At 41.5% G+C, this 12,096-nt stretch overlaps 2 long non-coding RNA genes across 12 annotated transcripts; both read left to right on the top strand.

Moving 5' to 3' along the window:
- Positions 1–1,283: 1,283 nt before the first annotated feature.
- Positions 1,284–11,280, top strand: LOC120659497. Of its 7 annotated transcripts, none has more exons than XR_005669040.1 (5): positions 1,284–5,075; positions 5,177–5,325; positions 5,428–5,840; positions 6,045–6,191; positions 10,179–11,280. It is a non-coding gene; the product is annotated as an uncharacterized LOC120659497 (long non-coding RNA). The 7 variants fall into 7 exon arrangements; XR_005669039.1 differs by having other exon boundaries at positions 5,177–5,343; XR_005669042.1 differs by having other exon boundaries at positions 5,177–5,532; positions 5,658–5,840.
- LOC120659496 lies at positions 6,373–9,301 on the top strand. Of its 5 annotated transcripts, none has more exons than XR_005669035.1 (5): positions 6,373–6,532; positions 6,609–6,687; positions 6,765–6,967; positions 7,218–7,840; positions 9,042–9,301. It is a non-coding gene; the product is annotated as an uncharacterized LOC120659496 (long non-coding RNA). The 5 variants fall into 5 exon arrangements; XR_005669034.1 differs by lacking the exon at positions 9,042–9,301 and adding an exon at positions 8,554–8,939 and having other exon boundaries at positions 7,224–7,840; XR_005669033.1 differs by lacking the exon at positions 9,042–9,301 and adding an exon at positions 8,554–8,939.
- Positions 11,281–12,096: the final 816 nt, after the last annotated feature.

Below are 12,096 nucleotides of genomic sequence, written 5' to 3'. Positions count from 1 at the left end.
TCTTCCCAGGCGGTGGCGGCAGCGGCGGCCTTTCCCCGGCAGTGGCAGCGAGCAGCGCACGACCCTCCCTTGACCGGCCCACCCGCAGTGGTGTTACATTAAAATTCAGGCTACAAAATCAAACAACACGAGACACAATCGCAGAGTGTTGAGATCATTTGAACCCACCTAACAAATCGAATTCTAACCCTTTGTCACCACAATTCACAAGTCACAACCCCAGGCACATGCGGCAGCAGGGCCTGGCCGCTGCTGGCATCGGCACAGTCCATTGTTTTTATTCTCCAAAGCGATTTATATTTTTTAATGATAGAAAGGATATGAAAAGTACTAAAATACCCTTAAGATCATTTCCATAAGTGGTTCCTGGCCCACAAAATAATAGTTCCTGGTCTACATGTTTAGTTCTTCATAACCGATTCCTCCCACTTTTTAACCATTGGATGTGGATCCCTCAATGGCTCATAAAATCTCCAAGCACAGTAAAATTTCTCTTATATGTATGTTCCATCAAGTAAAACAGCAACATTTCTCAACCATGCATAAATGGTATGGTTATGATACAGTCTTATTATTATATATAGCTCTCACTGTTTCCTTTCTCAGACTTAGTTACTACTTCCTTGGTTCTTACATATAGCCGTTACAAAGATATCTTATGAAATTTAGGCAATGAAATTTTGGTCTATTGTATTGATTTGTCACCAAGCCCTGTCACAACTCACAAGAACCATATGTAAATGACCCACGGCTTAGTAATCTACAGCAGGCAACAAAACTACAAAAGGACTTTTGTTTGGGGGAATTATAAGATATGCAGGATTAGGTAGTTGTTGGTTGGAAACTGATGGGGAACTCAAAAGGCTGTCCATAAGTCAGGTTATGATGATGCCCTACCCCTACGTGCATATATATACTAGCTAGGATCATAGAGCCAGCTAATGTGAACACTATCTTTTATTTTTATGCATATGTGTGGATGGATTATTGTGTGCAACAAGTTAAACAAATTTTCACAAAGCTTAACAGAAAGGTGTGGTGGTTAGTGGGGGAGGGTTGAGAGTGACACAAATGCATGTAGTATACGTTGCCGTGGGGACCACCACATTAGTTAGTTGTTACATCAATCTAGCTAGAGCTAACTACAAGCAATCTGGCCTTTCCTTCTACATAACCACCAATATCAGAGATTGGCCAATCATATGATTTGGTGCCACTGCTATAGTACTATATATGCTACCCTCTTCCTAGCTTCACCCTCCTCGCATCTCTCTCTCTCTCTCTCTCTCTCTCTCTCTCTCTCTCTCTCTCTCTCTCTCTCTACAATTTTTATTTGGTGCATCCTCTAGGAGCTGAAGCTGCCAGCATGATCTGACGTGTGTTTAGCTAGTTGTCCACAGAAGTGATGACTGCTAACGATCAGATCATGCTTTGCAGTTTCATCTGCTCGTGGGTGCACAACAGAGATACTTCGTCGGTGTGCAAGGGTAATTCACAAATTTCTCTCGCAACAGATGATTCTTTCGTGCTTTTCCGTAGTTTCTTGGAGTTTCATGGTGTCTGGCGGCCGAGCATCAATCGGAACACCAAACAGACAATTCGAATTTCAGGTGAAATGAACAGCACAGATACCTTCTTTTCAATTTCGATTTCATCCTTCCATGGCTTGCATTGTTGATGCCCTGAAGCTATCTTCCCCAGCTACTTTTCCTGCTTCACTTATATGACTTGGAGATTTCTTTTCTTTTTTTTAGACCAATATGACTTGGAGGTTTTTGTAGTGGTATTATTATTGTGTCTTAGATTGCTCTCAAGAAGCTATGCATGAGATCATTAATTGGAGTGAAACCTGTTCTTTCTTGGAGCCGGATATGTCAGTCTACTTTGAGTCTCTGATGCAAGGAGAAGGATGCTCAATTGAGAAGTGAATTGATTCATGACGAAGAAGTATTTATTTTCAACAAATCGTATACTTTTCAGGATTTGCAAACATATTTTGAGATGCCAACACACCTGCATATTTCATTTGATTGTGTACATGCTAGTAGCTACCTGAATCCATGTACCTTTTTCTCCATTCTTTATCATCAGTGACATCACTAATTTAATGACATGCACATATATAAAAATATAAACCAGCCCATTTTTTAGTTAAATAGAGGATCTAATAATCAAATAGCAATGAGATTGATTGATTAGTCGCTTGATTGGTGTGTGTACAACATTAGATTCTCTGTCCCTTTCTACTACAGCCGAAAGTTGGGTGTACTCTTAATATCCCATAATGCCAGTCCTACTCAGTGCCATGTGAAGGAGATCCGTGACAGATTGGTAGCATAGATAAAATAAAGATTATAAATATGGAGAGGAGATCATCAATCAAAACACTGACTGATGATTGTGGCAACGGTAGCTCACGTACAAGCGTACCGCATACGGCTACTAACACTCCTTGCAATTATTATTTGTAGCGTCTTAATCATCGTCCAAGTCTAGTAAATGATCATGCATGAGAGTACTTTTCGCAATTGTCCGATCTCTATCTTCGAGAGATCAAAATGGGCAGATAATTCTAATGGTTCCAGTTACTCCATTCCTTCCTAAATCATGAATTCCAGGGGTGGCATTTGTTCCCTAAATATAGAAATAAAGTAATAGTATTCTTGAAAAGATTTTCAGATACCTAATGGAGTTTATATATATGTTCCTTATGGAACTCTCGCAGTTTGAACTGACCCTAGGTAATCTAGGAGATTCAAGTTGCTAAGAGTCACAGATATATCATCAGTAGAAATCTCATGTACACGAAGAAATTATTGTGGTGACGGTAGCTCATCACGTACTGCATACGGCTACTACCTACTTGCAATTATTTGCAGTGTCTCGGAAAAATACGTGAGAATACTGCCATTACACCATACTTTTTGCAATTGTCTAGACTAGAGAAAAGGCCAGTGATTTCTAATGGTGGCGGTTCATTCTTTCCTAATTCAATTACGACCTCTGGAGTTCGCATTTTTCCGTTAATTATTAAGTATTTTCTTTAAAACATTTTTTCATATTTCCGCTGTAATTTAATACCATCAGTACCTATTTCATATGCTTGAAGACAGCTAGGTTAGTTTGTTGGAGGAACTGCCTTCATTCAACTGTTTTTTCTTCTTCCAAATGATCATTAGCTGATTAGCATATTTTAAGTTGTAAAATTAAATTACGGCCATTTCTATATATGGTGTCCTAAAAAGAAATCGTATGTGGCCGGCCACTTGAGAGTTTGATGTTGCTTTCGTCGTGACACGAAAGTCCAGCTCACACACTGTAATTTGAGCATGCATTGCTATGTCGTATGCTTGACCTTTTCCCTATATTGGAACCTAACCTTTTTCATCCATGGGTGAGCATAATATGTAACCTAGTCAAGCAAGCAAGAATGCTCCAAATTAGTAAACAATCTTCTCACTTTGCGGCGATTAGGAATGCGTGTTTAGTCTTTGCCTGCCATTAAGCTTGACACTGATGGACATAGTGGCCCAAGCTGATTGAGCTGTTATTTCAATCTATTCATGCATATAGTAGTATATGCATGAAGGAAATTTTCACGCACAACACAACCCATTTGCACAAGGCAAAGTGTAAAGCTGCTAGCCACAGTTACTCTCTATCAACTTAATTGTTCGCCACACCTTAATCAGGTTTCCCAAGCATAATTCGTCCATTACAGCCAATGCAAGTAATACAGGTGGCCTTTTTTCAATTCACTAGGAATCTTCAACAATCGATGCTAGACGTGGCTAGTTTCAACAAAATTTCATCCGAAAGGTTTTATGATTCACAAAAATTTCATCTGAATCTAAGCTGTAAAGAGGTATCGTCATAGTTTTGGAGAGATTTATTCCAGGTTGTAAGGACAGCAGCCAGCAGCCCAGAACCCAGCAGAAATTTCAGAATTGAGTCCCAAATTCTGAAATTTCTCCTGTTCCATAGTCCATAGACTCCCCTCTTATTTGGCATTTAGCAGGGTGACAACTACATACCCTGCATCAGCTGATATCTCATCTAGAGCGAAATCATATGCCCATTTCTATATGTTATTTGCGCACCGCTCGGCGCCCTTTGACGCTATCCACGATAGTAAAAAAACCGTGGTCCACGCGATGTCCATCCAATGGCCCGTGGTGCTGCTCTCTCCCCCTCCTCCCCTGGCATTAGCTGGAACCTTCTCGTGTCCTGCTGCCCCCTCTCTAGGACGTGTTTGGAACGGTGGTTGTGGCCAGCCCAGCCCAGCAACCAGGCCAAGGCCAGCCAGAGCCTGGTGGCAACGGGCCACCCATTCTTGTTTGGTGCAGTGGCCCAACCTAGCCTGGACGTCCTCAGGTGTGGTGTTGTTTGGAGAGCGCCTGGGAGCCGGGCTGGCAGCCCAACTGCCACGGGCCGCCAACCGAAATTGCACCCAAATCATCCGCCTTACGCCGCGTGGAGCCGGGCTCCCCAGCTACTACGGTATTTTTTCGCGTACGAGTGAAGCCAGGCTGAGGGGGAGGCTGTGGCCCTCATAGGCCGGGCTGAGAGAAGGCAAAATAGATCCAAACACGTTACTGAGCTCCGGAGTGCAGCCGAACCCACGGGCCACCCTATCAAACACGCCCCTATTCGCTTGCATGGTGAAGGTGGTGATGGCAGCGGCCATAGCTGCTCCCTCCGCCGCCCGGCCATCTCCACTTCTGCTTCCACCTTGGGCTCTTTCTCCGGCGCCCCTTTCTCCCCCGCCCGGGCTGCCAAGCTAGTGTTGTGTTCCCCCCGCTGGTGCGCCGGCCCTGGCAGCAGGCGGCCACTCCCGATCTCATCATCCTCGTGCTTCCGTGGCCCAACTCCATGGCCACACCCCATTCCATGCCACTTCGGTCGCCGCCCTGGCGCACCTTCCGCAGCTCCAGTCCCTGGTCCCTGCCTCCTCCGCGTCTGCATCTCCCTCGTCACCTCCAACGGCCCCGTCTTGCCCTGCCTCAGTCTCCGTGCAATGGGAGCATCTCCCCTACGACGAGGTCTCCATGGTGGAGCTCCCCTGCAGCCTCGCAGTGGGTTCCCACGTCAGTTCGAGATTTTGTGAATCTGCAGTTCGATTTCATGAATCTGTAATCTGTTTGTTGTTGATTTTGGTTCAATTTGGTTGTTGTAGGTGCTCAACTTGGTGGTGGAAAAGAACTTATTACGGGGTCGTGAGATTATGCAATGGGCAAAGGGTACTGGCAGGATGAGGCTCCAATGGAAGAGAGCTTTCCATGCCCTTCTTTTTGCTTCAGTTCGGATGCACCCCAACTGCTTGATGTATTGTCTAAACAAAAGGTTGAGTACCTATGTTCTTGTTGTATCTGTTTTTTTCAGGGCTAACCAATACCAGTATCCACATTTTTTTTGAGCTAATTCTAGGCCGTGAGATTCGTCAGTAGACAACGGGCACTGCCAGGACGAGCCTACAATGGAGGGAACTCACATGTTTCATGCCCTTCTTTTTTCCTTCTGACTTCAATTCTGGTACACACCATTTGCTTTATGTATTGCCCCTAAAAGGTTGAGCCTGTTTCAGCTGCTTTCTTTTTTCTTGCTAACTAATACCAGCAACCACATTTTCTTCATGTGCATAGTTCTCTTGATTTCAGAGGTCTCTGTGCTTGACAGCTTGAGGTACAAAAGCAACAGTGCAACGTGGAAAGAAGGATTGTAGCTAAATCAACAGTGTGCTAAGTGGTAATATGTACAGATGTAATGGCAGGTGCCGTAACATTAGTGTCCCACTGTCTCCCTTCCCTTGCATTGTCATGGAGGACATAAAAGTCTCTTGGGTATGTAAACTTCTCACGTGTACGGACAATGCTCACAGCTTGTTTGATTAATTGACCAGGAAAACCGCCTTATTTCAAAATAGAGTAATGGACTGTGTCATCTTCACAATATATTACTTATTCTTTTAAAACTTATGTTCACTCAGTTATTCTGATTTCTGAAGTGAAATAGTGCAGCACCTAATAGAGTCAATTCCACTCCAGTGTGTGCAGGTCAGTTGCTACATGTGTCATGCACAAGCACGGATTATCTCCACAAAAGAGGTCAATCCTCTCTGTATGAAGTTACTGTACAACAAAATATCCTTAAACAGTTTCCTTGTTGTTACTACAATCACCAAAGTCAAATGGGTTTTATATATATAGAACACCTTCTCTGTAGCCGGCTACAGAATAACTATTCTGTCGCCAGATCCAACCAACGCACCGACGGACCAGTCTCCTGCCCCTTGCACTGTTGGCGGATCCCATCGTGGCTCGGCTCGAAAGCAATCAAGCGAGTCGAGCGCTCCGCCCAGTCGCGGCTTGCGGACAAATTGCGCCGCTCCAACCCAACCCCGCCTTGGGAGGCGATAATGATGCTGCCTCCCCTCATTGAGGCTTTTTTTTTTCGAACCCTCATTGCGGCTTCGAATCCACTCGCGTCACCGTCGTTGTTCCTCCCGTGCATCGTGTAAGAGCTTCTCAGCGAGGTAAAGCTCTGAATCTGATAAACAGTCGTTCTTCTACATTCCTATTCTGCTCGTGTCCTCACCTCGAAACCCCCAGATCCCCTTTTCAAGCTAGCTCCAAGTTGACGGAATGAGGCTGCTAGCAGGTGGAGCAGTATGACTTCGCACAATTCTAGGTATGATTGAGAGAAAATCCCGTCTCTACTCATTTGATCTTCTTTAATTCGTTCCCAATTTAATTTTTTGAGTGCAGATCGAAGCGGAGAGTCCCTGCCTTCAATCGCCATCAGTAAAGGCCTAAATCCCTCGTAGATGCGACCAAGTTCCAGTCTCAACGGTGACCTCAAATCCATTACCCTGCATCGGCTGACGGCATCCGTCCTCCGGGAGCATCATTGCTGTGTCGCAGGGGCCGTCGTTCTTTGGTGTAATGGTGGCCCGTCGCAAGATCCTACGGTGAGCTGCAGCACATAGCTACATCCAGCCATCAACTTTTGGCGTTCGTGATTCCCTATAGATGCCATGGAAAAAACAATTTCTTTATTCAGATCACTAGGCCTTCAGCGTTCTTTCACTCTTGCAAATGCATCATCTAGTTTAATACTGTGTTTTTCCGGACTACATGAAAATCGAGGTTTTCCTATGGTAAATTTGTCCATTAAATCACTTAGGCTTTGTAGATCCTTAAACTAATCTGGTTCTTCAGATGTAGAATGAAGGATTAATGGAACAGATAACCTTCATGTACCATGCTGCACAGATTTTAGGTACCAACTAAATTTTTGAACGCTTGATTGCTCTTACAGTAAATTAACAGGATGCATAGTACATAGTTCTCGTAATTTAGTTGACCTTCATTGATGCTACACTGTGGTCAATTAACCATATAATATACTACTTTTTTTAATTATGTCGATAGCACCAGGGATCTCCAAGTAGAGCAAAAAGGTATATTGCAGTTAGCATGTCACTAGGATTTGTCCAATTCCTTCTCTCTCTTTTTTTGTGTGTGGCGGAACTATGCAATAATCTTTTAACATAGTCATGAGATATACTAGAAATCCACTTCTATAATATCTTCCATCATTAGCTGTCGCACAGTAAATTTGCACATGTAACTGAGATGTGAAGCTTGGTTTCCTGTTTTATGACCTGTATTAGTCACAGATTTTGTTAGAGTTGTTTATAATATGTGTGGGCCTTTCTGCAGCTAAATAAAAATTTTCTAATTTATCTCATTTGATGCTCCGGGCATGGCTGTTGCCATCTTGCCATCTGTGCGCCGTTCTGAATGGGCATTCCTAGACCAGCGGAGACAAAGATTCTAAGGTAAGCAACTGTAAAAGTCCATACCTGGAATTAACATCAATCTGATTCCTATTTGGATTAGTAGCTGATTGCCCTTGGGTTTGATTTATTCTGTCACTGTACATCCATTGTTTGTGCTTTTCCGTTCATATGATTTCCCGCAAGGAATTGATGGTTGTTGTTGCATCCTTATCATATAATTTGACTGTGGCACCAGGTTGTATACCGTACCTCTTGTTTTTCTTCTATTGATTTGAAGTGCTGACTCCATTGTGTTTCCTTAGTTGGGCAAAACCAATTTTTGGAATGATATCCTAATCTAAATAGTTATTAGATAATTAATGCTGATTTGCTACCACTCAATTCTCATAATTTTTATTACCATTTACAAATTTATTTTCCTAAATTTTCATAATTGGACTATAGAAAACTCTAGTAATTTTACTAGACCTTCGTTGTCCTTCGCTGCAGCAAATTAACCATATAGTTTACTACTACATTTGAAATAAGCTGATTTCACCATATCTGGATCTGGCCCTTATGTACCATGGAACGAAAATTTAAATTGTGTTGGAACTTGGTCAATATTTCAGCAAATTCATGCTAATTGCTTATCTGAAATATATTTATCGTAAAACATAGTTAGAAATTACGACAATCAATGTTGTGATTCCTGTAAGTATTAGAAATTTGAAATCAATGTATTATTTACTATTCCCCTTGTTACTATGAAGTTTTCAAGTGATGAGGCCTTTCTGTCGAGTTCTGTGCAAGATGAGCCCACCTACGAGCAGCCAACGGGGGAATTGTGCATTGATCTGAGTTCAAAACCAGCTGCCACTGAATGAGAGAAGCTCTAAATGATTATCTCAAATTCCGGATGTAAATGTATATTGTTAATGTTTGTATTCGGCTAGAAAAAGCTAATGTCCATTAGTGTGCGATGTTTCTAAATTATTGTACAATATACTTGAACCTCGTTGTTCCTATTTGTATCTCGAAAAATTTAATGTATTATGGTAATCCACCATATCTATACTGTAAACTCTGGATTAGTGCGTCCAGTAGACAAAAACAAAGTTATGACTTATGTGGATCACTATGTTATTGGCAAGCTATAGCTCCCTTTCTTATAGCCATATATGGTATTTCCGTTTTTGCTCAGTCCTACTTGTTATTATACATGTACAGTTGTTCTAATTTTCATTCACTACAAATCCAGGAAAAGGGGCCACATCAAATTAGGTCAGAGCTCCTCTTCTTCGTGCCTTACAACCCACTAAACACAGGTCAAGAAGCTTCCAGCCAGACTTGAGGCGCACAGGACAAGATCTTGATGTCGTGGTGTTCAAATTAAATAAATGGAGACCTAGTATCTTGTCTCTTTTTTTTTCTGTTTCATTCTTTGGAAAAAAATGGATGGATATATATGTCTTGCGATTCACCAAATTGATGTGCCATGGTATACTATAATTTGTGTTATATCCTGCTCTTGTTTTGCCATGTGTTACATCATGCGGTCCCTCAGAGCACCTTGACGCTAAATCGTGCCTAGTCCAAATTATGGTAAAATCAGGTTATGGTAAATTATGACACATACAACTGCACATATCGGTTCTAGTAACTAGATCATAGTAAAATGATCTATTTGTATACTGCCAAATTGTCCTTGGGAACTAATTGACGCCAAATTGTTGCCACCTCCATCCTAATTTCTATATATTGAATTATAACATGCACCTGGCTTTATAGTAAATTGATGACAATAGTTTATAGTAAATTGATAGTAATACTGACTGCCAATACAAACAAATAGTAAATCTGTCCAAAATTATCAAATTAGTGGTAAAGCTGTGTCCTATCGTAACTCATCATATAATACATCATATAATAAATCTGATCTGATGTATATTACTTAGAGATTGTCGTAATTCATATGTACTGCAAATTGTTTGAATTCTGATATATTACTAGAGCCATTGTTGTAACCATTGGGCACTCGCATGCACGCCTGCAAAAAAAAAAAAAAAAATACAGTAGCACACTCACATGCACCGTGTAGGCAGTAATAGGCGGCATGCATGAAGTAAATGCAGCGTAATCACGGTCATTTAATAGAAAAAAAGCTGGCCGGCTCGTGCAGTCTGTAACACAGCGGCTCGCTCACCTTGGTCTGTTGGCTCGCATGCGAATGGAAACGGAACAGGCGAAGCATCCGCGCCGGATTGGACGGGAGGGGGAGCGACCGTCCGGGGAAATCAGGTGCATCTGGTGCGTAGGATAGAGTGGCCACAAAATAACCTATTCTATAGCTGGCCACTTTTTTTCTATACAAATGCAGATGTTGCCATTTGAAAAGGATCTACATGGTGGTGCAAGATGTGATCCTGTCCAGTCCAGCAATGAGAAGGTGAAAGTGTCAACCTGTGAAAAATTAATATTGTTTTGTATTTACAATATGTTGTGTCAAACCTATATATCCCAGCCAATAGATTGCGAATTATTCAAAAGGTGCCTACACCTACCTCTTTTGATCTGTCCACAGCTGCTGACATGCTGCTCCGATCTAGCTACATAAAGAAAGGGTATTTGGAAAACAAAATACTTGATTACTGTCTACATTGCTCTTTTCATATAGCTCAAATAAATAATCCATTGATTTCATCCTAATCCAGTGAACATGTCACATTTCATTGCTGGAATGGATCTAACCATTCTGTCAATCTTGCAAAGCATATATCATCGATGTGTTTGTGTTCTGGTTTTAGTATATCAGAGCAACTGCTGATTTCCAAGATGAATCTGTTATGATTCTGCCATTGTACTCGAGAATTGTGAACAACCATTTTTACCCATGATGACTGCTGCATGCACTCCAACTGGTTCGTGGATAGAAAGTCATGTGCATGCTTCAGGTAAATTTCGTTGGTGATGACAATGGGTCAACTGAAGCAGAGCCACCATGCTGAAGCAATGGATAGGTTATTTTGGGATGCATCCCATAAGCATGCATTTAAATTCTTTATCCTTTTCTAAAATAGGGGACTTTTTATTATCCTACTGTGTGATTGCAATGGATCTTATGTCCGTTAATGCTTTGTTGTGCAAGAAAGGGAGGAAAAGAGGTAAGCTGATGTGCATAACTCAAATAGAGTATGGGTGAGCCTGAAGAAAACTGAAATCTTCTTTCATCAGTTATTGCCAATTTATATTCCAACAATGTAGCTCTTATAGTTCACATATAAAATGTCCTCATGGGAATTTCATCATATGTATTTGCCCCCTGGTTGCTGTAGTTTTGAATTGTATTTTTTTTTTTTGCCGCCGGTCAACTTAAAGTGTGAGTTCCTTACGTACATTAGCATTTCTATTCCAGCCAGTATCTTTCACTTTCAGTGATTAGCTCACCACCATAACTGATGTGATAATGTTTACTGAATAAAGAGCATGGTAGCATATAATATTGAGTTCTCCTTTTGCAGGAACATCTGTACCTGTATCTTTAATTGGTCTTCTGCATAATTTGTTCTGTCATTGTCTTAGAGTGTATAGTTTTTATGGGGTTTCCAAATACGAATCTACATACGTATTGTCCTTTACAAACTATGTTGCTCCTGAATTGCTGACACTTTCCCTGATTACCCCCCCCCCTCAGTCTTTCATTTTTTCCAATTTAAAGTGCTCCTTGCTTCTTATTGTCTGCTAGAATTTTAAACCTGTCTGGTAGTGGTTTTCCCTCACCGAAAACAATTTTTTATTATTTTTCTTTAGCTATTTTTCTCTTATTGTTGGAGTCTTTAAGCTGATACACGTTCTGCATCTTCTTATTCGCACTAATGCCTTATGAACACAGCAAGAGGCTCCAAGAACTTTGTAATTCAATTTATCAGTTACCAATAAAATATTTAGGTGCTGCTTCTTTATAACTATATGTAGTTCTGCATTTAAATACCCAGGGAAAAATCATAGATGCTAGCTTTAATGCCATTGTAAATAATTGTGGCCGTGTATTTAGATTCTATTATAATAACAAATAATAACCCAGCAGATTTAATGTGTATGTATGCATATTTGGACCTCCACAAAAAGTTCATACTGCTGCAGTTAAGACGCTTATTACGTATAAATGCTCCTAACCTTTGCTTATCTCATTAAAAAACAAAATGAGGGTGCGCCTGGGCGCGCCAAGGCGAGCGCAAAGTACTCGTGGCACAGTAGAGGAGCGTGTTCGGATGGGACGCGCGCTCTAACAGGGTGGCCCTAGGAGGGTCACGTTT

Source organism: Panicum virgatum, chromosome 2N, assembly GCF_016808335.1.
Source record: "Panicum virgatum strain AP13 chromosome 2N, P.virgatum_v5, whole genome shotgun sequence".
NCBI classification, from domain to species: Eukaryota; Viridiplantae; Streptophyta; class Magnoliopsida; order Poales; family Poaceae; genus Panicum; species Panicum virgatum.
This window is presented reverse-complemented; position numbering and strand designations above follow the sequence as displayed.